We start from the raw sequence: 11,621 nt of genomic DNA on the forward strand, positions 1-11,621 counted from the left end.
AATTTTAATATACACCAGTGAAGCAGCTGAGTGGGCTTTGAGGTCTCCTTCATAGCAGCATGTTCTGTTGCTTCTGCACCACTGAGTTCATTATTGTTTTATTAATAAAGCAAGGAGGAATACAGTGTGTACAGTCTTAATGCTGCCTCACTCAGATTTCACAGGGCATCAGCACTCTTCAGAAACACAGACTGCTTGAAAATTGAAATGAAGCATTCTTTGTTTTGTTTAATCCCTGAGTGAGGAACACAGGGCACATATTTCTACATGGTTTGCTTCTTTATTTTCTTCTTACTCTACAGCTACACAAGTCAAGGCTAGGAAAACTGGTTGTGTAAGAAATAAATACAATGCTATATAGGGCCAATATAGAGTTTGTCTGCATTTCTTCTACCAGCAACTGTATGAAATGTTTTTCCTCAAGCCTCCAGTATTTAACTGTGCTGACATGAGTACTTTTAGATGTACATATTTACCTTCTGTGTTGCTTCATTAGGATTGATACTTCTTTTAAACCTTGGGAGCCCAGTTCCATTTCTGCCAGTTCCCAAGTGGATCTGAAAGTCTCAGCCCAGTTCTGCCAGGATGCATAAGGAGACATTCATCTAGTACTTAGAGCAGTGAAGATTTTTAAGGGAGGCATGCAGTGGTCCTCAAGACCTGAATTGCTTCAGGTCCAATTCAGATTTGAATTCAGAATGGAGGTTTGATACAGCTGTCCAGCAACCTTGTCCCACTTCTGTTCTGTCATTACAAAAATAAATAGCTGATACAGAACCTGTAAATTCCAGCACACTGCCATTTGAAGTTAGTACTCAGGCAAAAAAAGTGGTTGCTTCTGCATATCCAAATATTAGGCATGTTTTTACTTTGTTCATTAAAGAAGTGTCTATTTAATTTCAGTTTTGACTCTGTAGATTTTCTCAGGATTTGGATGTGGAAATTAAAACCAAGCAGCCATTTTTCATGTTTCTAAGACCAAGTTTCCTGGCTTCTTTTCTCTTTTTGGGTTCATCTCCTCTTACAGTCCCTATATAAATATGCCCTTTTTTTCTGGTTTGCCCCAAGATTTGTTCATTCTAATTTATAGGCCTCAAAGTCTCCTTTGTATGCAGTAATTCCCATACCCTGCAAAATGTGCATCATAAGCTCCAGCAGAGCCTTATTTAACCTGCCTCTCCTGTTTCAGGGAAAAGAATGAAGGAAAACATATTGGAATGTCTCCCCATGCTGCTGTCTCCCTGTGGTGATTGATTAGTATCCTGTCAAGAACTGCATGCCTTGATTGATGTGTGCTGTGACAGAGGGATGTGCTGTGCTTGCTTGTTTGCAGTTCATGTACGACAGAAATGTTCTGTGTAGCATCCTTCTTTTTTGCACTTGGAACTGGGGTGTGGCTGGGCAGCAGAGAGGCAACCTTGCTCTCCTGTCCTTGTTACCTACAAAACAGGTTAGGTGAATCCTTTAACAGGAAGACAAAGCAGCTGAGCATGTTTTGCTAGGCAGATTTTGCCTGGCATGCACAGACAGAGGGCTCCTGGGAAGATCAGAGTAGGTAAAAAGCCAAGCATTGGAAATGCTCAAGGAAAATAGCCTTTCCTCAGAACCCAGTGGTATGCTGAAATTTAAAGATGAAGCAAAGTTTATTGCATGTATTGTTCTTCCCCATGTCTGCATTAGTGCCAATGCTTTCATGGTTCCCTCAGAGTTTTACCTGCCATCAGAAATCCAGAGTTTATCCAGAAGAATGTTTCTGAATCTTTACACAGTACTCTGGTTGCCAGACATATGAGAAGGAGGTGAAGGTTGTGATGTCTTGGAAGCAGTGTGGCCTTGGATCTGTGTAAGCTGATTGGAAAGTTCTGTCACCTTTTATCATTGCCCCATCAGGCAGAAGATAAGATTTGCTTTGGAGTAAGTAAACAACCTGTGTATACTTAAGTAAATCACTGGGAGAGTTGGTAACACCCTTTTACTGTAGGAGAGGTTTCCATGACCAAACGTCTGCATTCCCTAAGTTAGGAGGGCATAGTCTGATGATAGATGCCGGTGGCTGGCATGCTACAAGTAACTGGTTTGCTATCAAGAAATCTCTGCTAGATGATTGAAAAGATTTAGAATCAGAATAGTATGTTGGAGTATGAAAAGGCACATAAATTAATATCCTCCCTCTGTCTTGAGTGCTCAGTTAGGGAGCTGGATGCCTGGCCCAGAGTCTGGGTAAATATTCTGGGAGTGGTAGCTGCAGAGAGGTGCTTGTTGCTTGAGAAAAGGTGAAGTCTTGCTGTGAAAGATCATAATGGAAAGCGTTGAAGATTTGTACCCAATGAGAAATTCAGGCCTGGAGATAACTGAGATTTAGAAAATGTCAAGTTTTATGAAAAGAGCCAGATGATGGCAGCATAGAATGCAACAGAAAACTGGGAAAATTCCTGGGTTAAGTAGCAAGAGACCTGCCCTTGAAAACTGAGTCATGGATCAACCTTTTAATCTAATCCTCCCCTTCAGCAATGGCTTTTGAATTATAGGTTTATAGTTCTGAAAAGAAGAAAATTTTTTTTCTATGTAACTGTGTTGATCTTTCAAAAGCTATGCAATAAATCAGCTCAGAAATCTTTTCTATGTGGCATCAGAGATAAACAGTTCTGCTTCACACTTTCAGACCCTGAAGTCTTGTATTCTGTCCTCAGCTGCATAAATTCTTCTAGCAAGTCCTACCCTCCACTTTCTTAATTTCTTGTCATCAGGACTTAATCTATAGCTACTGAAGCTCCAAAGGAGAATTCAGAATATATCTCTAGGTATAACAGGAAACATAAACCATGTGCATGTTATTTTTTCAAGGGAAAAGCTTAACAACATGTCTGAATCAAAGATGATTGACTTGGGCATCTAAGAAGCTAATGTCTTTTTTTGTTGTGTGACAGAAAAGTACTGTCTCTGTGGCAAAATATCAGCCTGCTTCTTCCTGGAGCACTGTTTAGTGGTATTGGCAAAGGACAAGTTGATCACTGGGCAGGGATTGCTTTCTCCAGATCTACTGGTCATGAAAGAAGAGAGTTGGGTTTTTAACTCTTCAGAATTGCTTCTGCAGATATATCCATGCAGTCCTGGGGAAGCAAGCATGTGGCAGAGCACTTCCCGGACACATACTGTTAGGAGATAGGAAGTGAAGACACTGAAGCAACACAAAGTCATAGCACATTCACAGCTGCTGAGAACATTACTCACATCTATGTTGATACAATTTAGAAGTGAGATTGCACCTCTGTTGGTAATTCTCAATTTTGGGAGAAGTTCTACAAGCCGAACTGCTCCAATGTTTTTATTTTAATGTTTATTGAAAATGTTCCCTTCACAAGCTTATAGAAATAGTTTCCTGGATAAAAAAAGATAAATGACTGTAATGCACTTAAACATTGACTGCTTTTTTGACGACAGAGACCACTGAATTAATGCTTGTAACATCTGCAGACTCCTCAGTCTCCTTGGGGTTCAATCAGAAATTTCAAGGACAGGGGTACTTTACAATGCTGAACATTCACAGAAAGAAGAGGTGCTGCAAAGATGAATGGGGACTGTAGCAGTTTCTGAGTTTCTGGGTGGAATTGGAGTGCAATATGTTTTAAGCTCAACTGATTTCTGGAATGGCAAACTCATTGCTGCTGTGACAGCTCTGGCTCTACAGATCTCAGTTACTGTACCTTTGACCCTAGTTTCTAAGCAGAACTGGCTCTTTTGACTGCACTTCTGCCACCTAAAAAGGAGGTAGTCTCCTATGGAAAGCAGAGATTGTCAAGCCCTGCCTCACTGGGCTACTTTGAAAAGCACTAAGAACAATAATACTTATCCTTGTATTTGTGGAAACACCATCCTTGGAACTGCACTCATTGTGAGTTTCTACCCCAGCATTTGCAAAAGACAAGATCTTGTTTATTCTATTAGCTGTGATAGTAAATAAGGGCATTTGAGCTAGGAAAAAAAAAGGAGGATATTCCTTGTGAAACCTACCCAGGACAGCTCCATTTTTATGGCAAGAGAGCATGCTTCAGAAGAAAGTTGACTCTCATTTCTGTTCCTGAGAGATCTTACAAATAATAGGGGTCTGATGGGTTGCTCTGGCTGGTAAAAGCAAATTCAAACCATTCTGTAGCAATAGCAAGGAATTTCTAGAATTCCAATATACACAGAAGTGACACTCTTCTAGCCTGTGTGGAATAAAACAGGAAGGTGAAAATAATGAAGAAAGAAAAAGAAGAAATAAAGTACCTGCTGCTACTTACTGTCCAATGCAAACTAAAATCCTTGCCAAGAGAGACAAATTGCTTAATATCCATACAGTGCTTTGAAGATCTAAAGTACAGTAAGTGTTATTATTATTACTTTTACTACAGCTAAGATTGCTCTTCTAAATAGATATACTGAGTTTGATCTTTACAACATTGTATTAAAAAAGGCTGTGTGAAATTTTTCTGAACAGGAATGAATGATACGGTACATTTATCAACGCAGTAATAAAGCATTTGCAATTAGGCCCTCTGCTTGTATGGGTGTGGAGAAAAGGAATTTCTGAGTCAGCATGTGGTGCCATTAAACATATTTAAGTTTAATGATAGTCTTTTCACATCCTTTTAGTGCATATGACTATACAAATAAAAAAAGGAAAATTGCTCCTGGGGGTAAGAACGCTCTGTGTTCATGTTATTCTACATCTCTGATTGTAGGTACTGCCATCAGGAGGGTGAACAAAGCATGACCATGAAAATGGGCATTATAATTGTGGAGTGATACTGCTAGTGCCCATTTTTCAGCAATTCTAATTAGTTGCATGTCAGGGGTAAGCACACAGAACCTCAGTACATGGCTGTGCTGCTCCGCCTCAGAGATCTACAGTTCTATTAATGAAATCCTTGGTGTCTTTCCTAATCTATAATTTTCAAGTACTGGTGTGTCTGCAGTAAAGTTTCTCTCTGCTGTTAAACCTCTGAAGTGAACAGGAATATCTGAACAACAGATCTTGTCACTTTCAACTTTAAGAGTTTGAACAGCTTCAAGAAAACACTTTACTCCTAATTAGCAGCTAGTTTAATACACAAAAGTTTTGCAGCTGTCACCTGGCTATGCTGAAAATCATTGCACTCTTTGTTATGAAACACTACAATGCTGGAACCAGGAAAAGGTCTGCTGGTCATTTGCTATAGAATCAGTAACATTGTCTTTATCTTTTCTGGGATAGGAAGGACTGCTGTGGCTAGGTTATGAAGATAAACTTGATAGTAAGACTGCTCTGACTTTGTGTTACCAGGCCTGGATTAGTGTGGGTAGACAGAAGTTCTTAGAAAATCAAAAGCTTGGACCTGGCACCTGAACTTTCTGGATTCTTTGAAAATTCTTGTTTCAAAAATATCTTTACATAAAGCTATGTTTCCAATTTCATTTTAAGTGCAGTGAATGATTTTGTAGTAAGTTCTTCTGGGAGCTCTATAAATATACAACATAAATTATGTTGTATGTCTACTTAATATCTATTTGATTTGTTGAGCAGCATTTAGAATTGCCTTCTTACAGCAGATAAACACAATATGAATATATCTACAGAACATTAGACAGATTTGGGGCTGAAACAAGGTTCAGCTTGGAATTAAGGTTGAAAGAAGGTAACATTTTCTAAACCTCATTTAAGGAATTTAACGTAGTTTCATTTGAAAATTATGACTCTGTTCTTTGCTGACCCTGCTGCATATTGCAATCTATCACATTTTCTATCTCCTACTGTTCATCTTCCCCAAGATGGATAGAAAGAAAATTATATTGTATTTGAAACAACTGTTTATTCTTGATTATTCTTACTTCAGTAGAAACATTCATTACGTTGGAAAATGTCTAGAGCCTCCCAAACTCCTTTCTATAACAAACACAGAAAATAGTATAACATTTCTTGGCCACATTGCCTTCTGGGACAGCGAGATCAAGATAATATATACACCTTTACTCTGCATATGTACAGTGAATGTCTGCAAAACTAAAATGAAGTTATCCACTTAGAATTCTGTTCTATTTTCAGTGTATATATTTGAAGATCATTTTATCAGAGTTGCATTTATCAAAAGGAATAAACTACTTTTCATAAATTATTACTTCACATATAGGGTAAAACTGTGCAGGATTGCAACTGATTTGTAATTGGAACTTGTCCACCTGTGCTCCTCTCACCATTTCAGTTTTCTATCACTTCATTTTTCACAACTAATTAGAAACTGTTTCATAGCCTTACTGTGTGCTATTATGTATTTCCAAGTTTTACCCCAAAGGTATTTGTATTTCAGTTCTGAGTGAAATTCTTCCTGTACAGTAGGTGATTTGCAGGGTCCTTTGTAATATTTGTTGATAAAAGGTGCTATGTAAATTATCTTTGCTGCCATATGGCCTCTTCATATTCCCAATTCAAATCCATTGGGAAAAATCTCTCAGCAACATCAACAGAAGCACATCTGGTCCACACACAGTCTATGACAGAGTATTCTTTTGGTCTGATTAGTCCTTCTAGGCAAGTTCAAATGTATTAGGCATCAGAAGAAGAAACAAGCTTCTCAAAATGAAACCCACTCTACAATATTTCAGATATGCCAAACACTGTTCTCAGTAGAGACCAGCATTACAGATTTTAAAGTGGCTTGATGAGAGCAAAAATCGTTTGTAAGGGTACAGATTACAAACCATCTGGACTTTCAGGTCAGTAGTTTGCTGCAGAAATGCTCCAGACATTGCATATTAAAAGACAATATTCTAGATTTTACTAAGTTCTCCTTTTCCCCTGCTGCTGACCACTGGTGCACTGACACAAAAGTAAGTGATGACTGTTGGTACAGTTTTGTTCTGTGATGCTTTCAGATGAGGGGAGCAAGTACTTACCCATGGGATATGCTGATTATCATGCCTGCAATGCAGGCAGAGTTTTCTTCTACTGCTTACAGAAAAGCATGCCAAATTTGTGTCAGTGATTCTTTCCATTGCAGCCTCTTGCAATCTGAAAACGTTTTCAAGATAAAAATGACAATGCCAGTGAGAATGAACCCTGACAGCAGTATAATGAAATGTGTGGGAGGGAACACTCAATCTGCAGACTTTGAAAGAAAATTTTATTCCACCTCCAGTCCTGCAAGATGTGGTATTGGACCAAGGACTTTCAGTACAAGTAGCAACAGCGTACAGTTTAATTCACGCACAGTGAGAATAATCCCTTCTGGTGCATGCAATATTAATACTCCAGGGTTTTCTCCATCTGTTGTCATGTATGCTTAAAGTGTACCTCTTTGAGGCAGGAAGTGACTTTATTGTTTCATGCATTTACTTGTGCCTAGCAGAGTCAGACACTCTTAGGGGGATATAATCGCTACTGTAGTATAAATGGTTTTTTTTCTCTTGAAGAAGTCGCAGGAATGAAGGAATGATATTACCCCAAGGCATAAGTGTTGGCGTTGATGGACCTTTCCAATTTAGCATATTCTGTGATTCTATATAAACTACTTCCTAAAAATAGATGTATTTTTGTAACTGAATGCAAGTATAAAAGTTACCTATTACTTTGCTTAAATGAAGGTCCAGATTTTCATGTAATACAACTTTTTAAATCTACTGACAAATGTACCAGAGCAGCAGAAGAGACTTTCAGTACTGGTGGGAAGATAAAACCAGTAATAATGGTATATGTGGTGAAGGTAGGAAAAGGAAACTGGGCTTCCTGACAGCTCTCAGCTCTAAGGGGATATGCCACACATGATTGATAAAGCATGATTTCTCTTATAAAACCCAGGCAAAAGCTCTTAACCAGCTCTTTAACCCTGTGTGCTAAGAAGCTGGACTGCACTTCTACAGCCATGTTAGGAGGAGCATTCCTATTTGTAATCCTGCTGCAGTAAAGAAGGATGCTCTCATGATTATATTGCTGTGGGTTTATAGTGTTTCAGGTGAAATTTTTGTAAGTTAGAGGTATTAATGACTAAAAGGAGCCAGGAAAGGGGTGATGAACTTTCAAGCAAAAAACGGATTCTTGTCGGTTTTGAAGAAATTCTATGAGTTTCTAAATATAAAATTAGAGGATTTAATGGCCCTTTATAGACCTTATGTGTTAACCATATTAAAAATCTATCAAAGATTAAAAAATATTTGGTTGCACAATGGAGGGTTTTTTCTCTATATGGCAACTTCCAGAAGAAAATTTGATCCAAGGCTGTTTTTTCCCCCTCTTAGTATACTGAGTACCCTTAACAATTAATTCCAAGCTTCTATTTTATAGTTTATGAATAGGTCACAGATAAGAGATTAGACTCCTGTTTGCATATTCACTTATCTTTTATTGTCCTGCTTACCTGCATTTTCTCAAGTGAGCTGTGAGCATTTTTCCAGCAATGTGTGCTGGAAAAGCAGAGGAAAGAAACATCCAGCGTGTTTACTGCTCTGTTGAAGTATGTTAGCGTTTTGCTGACCTGAGAGGAGAATTACATTGCTCATCAGGGAAGCTAAGACGTGTGTTTGTGTCTTTTGGGTGATGACCATGCCTTTCAAACATATTTCATTAAAATATTTCCTCCTGGGATAAAAGTGCTTTTGCAAAGAGAGACTGCTCAAAGGAGAGAGGAAATTGGAAAATGGACATTTTTTCCAGGAAAACATTCAAGTGATTTTTTTTTTTTCTTTTAAGGATTTTTTTCATTCTGAATTAAGATAAAAAGCCAACAGTTCACAGTCTCTCTCGGAGTAAAAACTGTTTTAGGAGAACCAGGTTGGAAATTTTGGTGCTTCTTTAGCTGCTAACAGGCAATACAGCTGCCACCTGGGAATGGTTTTATTTCTCAAATTCCATTCATTTCTTTCATGCAAGTGCTTTTTAGCTGGTGGTGTATTTCTTTCATTGCAACTTTGACCAGCTCAAATTGTTAGCCAGGGTGGGATGTGACTAGGAATGTGAGTGAAAGATTGCAAAGACTCATTTCACTATGGAGAATTCAATTTCAACTTCCTTGAAGTGTAAGGGATCACGAAAATTTCAGAAAATTCCTAAAAAAAAGGCCCTTCTGTGAGTGGGGAAAACGGGCACTCACCATCAAGGAAAACCAGAAAACTTTTGTCATTGGCAAGCGGTGCATGTTTCACGTCCCTGGACTCCCGAAGGTGCCCCGAATGTTCCCTGTACCGCGTCTCTCCGTCCCGGGTGTCTCTGGAGCACGGGGCTGAGGGGCGGCCGCCGTGAGGGGAGGCCGGGCCGGCTCCGCAGCACCCGGGCACGGCCGAGCCCTCGGGGAAGCTGCTGGTGCCTCTCTGGAAGAGCATTTAAGGGGAAAATGCCATCAAAGTGGTGAGGGAAAAAGTGTGGTAAATAGCCCTGCAACCCCCGAGGTCAGAGGAGGCGGGGAGGAGGCGCTGCCCCAGGCCGCGGAGCACAGATCCATGCGGTGAATTGGAATTGGAGCTCCATACCGCAGCCAGCAGGTTCCCTCGAGTCTCTCCGATGAGGTGATGTAAATGTCTTTCTAGAGCTTGCTTGCTACAAGCCGTGGCAAAAAAATGTCTCGGGCATGGGAGAGCACGTGTCCTTCTGAAGGAAATAATGTGTATTCTTGCCTAAATCTTTTCATATGTGTGTTTGTATTTTAAATCTTCTGAAACAAACAAAAAAGAGTGGTTGCCTAGGAGACAGAAAATATAAAAGTATTAATGATATTTCATTATTGAACTGGTCATTCACTTTTTGGTCATAATTCTTAAAGCATTTGGATGAGATAGTCAACCTGACCATCCCCACTAGGCATTGCCACAAAATCTCTGCCGGGAGTTTTTCTGGAAGGTGAATTCACTGCCCCTCAGGCTACGGGGAGTGAGAGCCCAGCCACAGACCACAGCCCGCAGTGAAAACACAAAGCAGGGCCCTGTACTAGAACTGAAGTATTTTACTTAGTCACAGTTTCTGGTCACTGGCCTGAGTACAAATAACCCTCAGCCTCCTCTTACTCTGTTTGCTTTTCCAAAGGCAGTGTGATCTTTAATTAGCTACAGTTTGGTTATTTTTACAGTGAAAACAAATATTTGCAATTTACTTTGTCAAGTACAACATGTTAGATGTGATACAGCCTAAAAAAATGCGAGAGCAAATGGTTTTTTAAAATTTCCACATACAGCTCCTACAGAATTTAACATGGGCTGGGCCCTGAGGAGTCTTCTCTGCAGCCTAGAGATGGGACAGACCTGTGCTATCTCTAGTTCACTTCAGGAAGGTTGCTCCAACTTCCCAGGATGTTTGTAAGTAGGCAGGGTTTGACTATCTGCCTCTTCCCTGATCATGTCAAGTAAACTACTTATGGAGTAGATGGCCCAACCAAACAACTTTTAAGCATGGTAGTATGTTCAAAGTATTACAAAAAACAAAAAGATACTTTCTCACCTCACAAACCTTCCTATTTATTTCCTGTGTGCAGTTACAATATTAAAATCAGTGTTATTATTCACTGAGTATATGCTGTTTGACATAAACAGGGATTGCAGAATCAGGTCCTCATCTGAATGATTGAGAATATAAATTGTATAAATCAGGGGCTAAATCAATTACTGTCACTGGAGGTGAACCAAAATCCTTTCTGTTTTTCAATGTAAAAAGAGTGAAGTTCTTTCTTTTTTTTTTTAATTAGGCTTTACAGCTCTGATTTGTACCCTTGACAGTTTAACTGAACTTATCCAAACTGAGATCTCATCAGGTTTTAATTGTGTGGTTAGAGCACAATTAAGATAAGCTATCAGACAGCCTTAAAACCACAATCCTTCATACCCCAGTATTTGGAGTTCATAAAGACATATAGTCCCTAAATGTTTCACCACAAATTAGTCTGGATTGGATGCTTAAGTAGAGAAAAGGTTGTGCTGTGGTGATACACAGTCATAAGAAATTGTTCTTTAAACGTTTTGGTTTTAGATTGCAGCTGGCAGTTCATCTTCTTCTGCAACCTACCATTTCTTACCGGGTTTTTGATCAGTCAGGGACATTATGTAGTTCTGTGACACATAACCCGAGGCATTTTCACACGCCTCTGCAGGGTAGACCAATTTGATTGCAACTTGTAAGTTCACCATTTAGGCAAACTGTTATGTAACTGCAGGAAGATGTCTAATCTCCCTTTACCCTAAGCCATCACACATAGCTGGATTGTTGGTGACTGCAAAACTGTTATTGAAGGCAGTGGAAATTGTGCTGTTCTGTACCAGCTGAGAACCCAGGCCAAAATATATGGTGGAAATCATAAAACCTCTGCTACAGTTTCTGATATTTTCTGCTACTTTGATGTTTTGTTCTTACATATGTCTTCACACTAACTTCTGATTTGTATTGTCTGGGTGAAAACAAGATTGAGCTTTTCTATCAGCTTGCATATATAGATACATGTTCTAAAGTAACTCTTGCTCTCTGCAGTAGGAAACCAAGGAAAGGTGTAAGAATCCCTTTGTTTTTTGGCAGATGTTGTCAGGACGGAGTGGCACCACCACAGATGTACCTGAATAAAGTGGGGTGGACAGGGCTCTGGCTGCTGCTGAGATTGATTGGGTTTATCATGATGCCAGTGGTGGCTCCTGGA

Source organism: Corvus moneduloides, chromosome 9, assembly GCF_009650955.1.
Source record: "Corvus moneduloides isolate bCorMon1 chromosome 9, bCorMon1.pri, whole genome shotgun sequence".
Taxonomy (NCBI): Eukaryota; Metazoa; Chordata; class Aves; order Passeriformes; family Corvidae; genus Corvus; species Corvus moneduloides.